This window comes from Eutrema salsugineum, unplaced genomic scaffold, assembly GCF_000478725.1.
Source record: "Eutrema salsugineum unplaced genomic scaffold, Eutsalg1_0 scaffold_8, whole genome shotgun sequence".
Lineage (NCBI taxonomy): Eukaryota > Viridiplantae > Streptophyta > Magnoliopsida > Brassicales > Brassicaceae > Eutrema > Eutrema salsugineum.
In genome coordinates this window covers 11,825,393-11,828,759 of record NW_006256414.1, presented here as the reverse complement: position 1 = coordinate 11,828,759, position 3,367 = coordinate 11,825,393, and the positions used below count along the sequence as shown (strand labels likewise).

The window sequence follows — 3,367 nt, the reverse complement described above, 5'->3', positions numbered from 1 at the left end:
TCATGCTAATCTTCTCAACTTGCAAAGGTTTAAGAGAGATTAGTATGATTAGTGAGTAATCCCATATTAAGGTCTTAGATATGTAGATTAGGGTGCTTAAGTGGTAGATTAGTGAGCTTAGGGGTTAGATCATGCATATTCCATTCTCTACAACTTGTTCTCTATGCTAGATCCATACAAATCATATGTGGTCTAGATTCTGGGCATTTCATGCACCAAAAGTGTTTGATGAAATGTCTGAACCAAAGTTGTTAGAGGTTTAAGTGTTATTCATCATGGGAATGATTGTTTATATGCTTAAATGACAGATTAAACTGATTCTTAATGCTTGTTAACTCATGTTTCACTGATGATGATTGGGTTTGAAACTGATTTAGCATAGGAGTTAATGCCTTCATGAGAGGATTAACTTAGTTAGAGATGTTTATGTTAAATGGCTTGCTTGATCATATGATTCATTAGCTCATTAGTTTATCACTGAAGGCACCCTAATCCACTATCATGTCTAAGACCTTTCTTATCATCATTCATACATTCTCATCATTTGTCATTGTTTAGTTCTTGTTTAAGCATTTCATTAATCCTTAATCCTGTTTAAGTTTGTAGTTGTCTCTAGATTAATCAAAACCCACTCTTGTTTGCTTGAATTAAGAACTTGATCATATAGCTTAGTGTCTAACACCACATCTGGATTGATAAACCTCTTTGTGCTACATTGACAAGGGGATTGATAGCCCTGAGACCATAAAAAGTCATATCTATCAATTGGCGCCGTTGCCAAATTGTGGTTTGATTAGCATTAAGCTTTGATCTGTTCTTGAGATCAAGTGCTTACTTTCTTGTTTTTACTGATTCCTTTCAAGTTCTGTTTGTGATTTCAGGTATATGAACACCAGGTCTAGATCAAGAAGCTGCGGTCCTCCTTTTCCTCTAAACGACAACATCAACCTTCTGGTACCAAGGAGGAGAAGAGACAGACGTGGTAGACAACTTGATCAGACTGAGATGGCAGACCAAGCAGATCACGGGGTAGATATAGAACAACCAGTTCAGGAGCAACAAGCTCAAGGTCAGGGAGCTGGTATTGGAATTGGTCAGGGGTTTCACCAAGGCAATGTTCAGCAGGAACAGGTGCACCACCAACAAGCCTATGTCCACCAGGGACAAGCTCAGGCTCATCAACAGAGGCATCAGGCCAATGTTCAACAAAGACACCAGGTGCACCACCAACCCCACCCTTTCCAACCACAACAAAGAAGATATGAGCAACCCCAAATATATGTTGGCGAGAATGACAGGGCCAATGCTCATCAGTATGGAGCTGGTATTCAGGCACCACCTGTGCAGAACAACAACTTTGAAGTGAAAGCATCATTGCTGAATATGGTCCAGAACTCAAAGTTCCATGGGTTAGCAATGGAAGATCCCTTGGAACACTTGGACCAGTTTGATAAGGTGTGTGATCTGACCAAGATTAATGGAGTTTCAGAAGACAGCTTTAAGCTAAGACTATTCCCATTCAGTCTTGGTGACAAAGCTCATCAATGGGAGAAGAATATTCCAAGAGGCTCCATTCAAACCTGGGAGCAATGCAAGCAAGCCTTCTTATCTAAGTTCTTCTCCACCTCAAGAACTGCAAAACTGAGAAACCAAATCTCTAGCTTCACTCAGCACAGCAATGAAAGTTTTGGTGAAGCATATGAGAGATTCAGGAGCTACACAAACCAATGCCCACACCATGGGTTTAGTGAGGCTTCTCTTCTCAGCACACTGTATAGGGGAGCTCTTCCCAAGATTAGAAACCAGCTGGATACTGCTTCCAATGGGAACTTTCTGGGTAAAGAGATACATGCTGCTTTAGAGCTAGTGGAGAACTTAGCATTGAGCAATGATACTTATGGTGAAGACTATGACAGATCAAATAGGTCTGAAGGTTCAAGCTCAGAACAAAGGCTCACCAGAGAAGTTAAGGAGTTGAGGAGTGAATTAGACAAGCTGAAATTCACCACTCAGAAGCCAATACACTATGTTGGAGAGTATGAGGAACCTTCTCAAATCTTTGAGAACATAAGTGAAGAAGGTCTTACCCAAGAGGAGCTCAACTACATTGGGAATCAGAGGTTCCAAAGATATCAGTATGGTAATGCCAATCCAAACCTCTCTTACAGGAACACCAATGTAGCTAACCCACAAGACCAGGTCTACCCCAATTCTCAAGCTCCAAAGAACTATGCTCCCAAGAACAACTTTCAAGGGTCATTCCAACCCAAGAATCAATTTGGTCAGAATCAGAGTTTTGGTCAGCAACAGCAACCATTTCAGGGCACTGGTTACACTTCACAGCAGCCAAAGGCACCACCAGGGTTTGGTCCACCACAGTTCCAACAGCAGGCGCCGGTTCAACAACAGTTTCAGCCACCAATGGTTCAACAGCAGCCACAGATGGGTACAGATATGGTTGGTATTCTGCAACAACTACTTCAGGGTCAACAGACTATGCAGCAGGAAATCAAGGAACTGAAGCAAAACCAGGCATCAAGCTCAAGGAACCAAGGTCACCTACCTGGAAAACCAGAACCCAACCCCAAGGAATATGTTAAAGCCATTACACTGAGGAGTGGCAAGGAGTTACCTGGTATTGAGAACAACAATGTGATCATTGAGGACAATGATCAACCTGAGGGGGAGGCAGCCTTAAAGGATGATCAAGTTGCTGAGAAACCAAGGTCAGAAAAGGGTAAAGAGGTAGCAAAGGAACCAGAACCAGAGAAGAAGTATGTGCCACCACCTCCATACCAACCCAAGCTCCCATTTCCAGGGAGATTTAAGAAGCAACTAGTGGACAAGGCAAGAGCTGTATTTGAGAAGGCACTCAAAGAGACACCACTCACAATGCCTCTCATTGATGCATTCTTAATGATGCCAAAGATGGGGAAGTTCTTGAAGGATGCTATTCTGAACAAGACAAAAGAGCTTCAAGGCATGGTAGTACTAAGTCATGAATGCAGTGCTATCATTCAGAAGAAGTCCATTCCAAGGAAGTTAACTGATCCAGGGAGCTTCACACTCCCTTGTGCCATTGGACCTCTTCTATTCTCTGGATGTCTTTGTGATTTAGGAGCATCAGTCAGCTTGATGCCATTCTCCATAGCTAAGAAGTTGGGCTTTAGAGTTTTCAAACCCTCAAAGATTTCTCTTATCCTTGCAGATAGATCAGTTAGATTGCCTGTTGGTATGTTGGAAGATCTACCTGTCAAGATAGGTGGTTTTGAGGTTCCAACAGATTTTGTTGTGCTGGAGATGGATGAAGAGCCAGTAGATCCCCTTATCTTGGGCAGGCCATTCTTAGCCACTGCAGGAGCTATTA

At 42.4% G+C, this 3,367-nt stretch overlaps 1 non-coding gene across 1 annotated transcript; it reads right to left on the bottom strand.

Moving 5' to 3' along the window:
• Window positions 1-1,638: 1,638 nt before the first annotated feature.
• On the bottom strand, window positions 1,639-1,745 carry LOC112082368. The gene has a single exon (XR_002897036.1). It is a non-coding gene; the product is annotated as a small nucleolar RNA R71 (small nucleolar RNA).
• Between the last annotated feature and the right edge of the window lie 1,622 nt (window positions 1,746-3,367).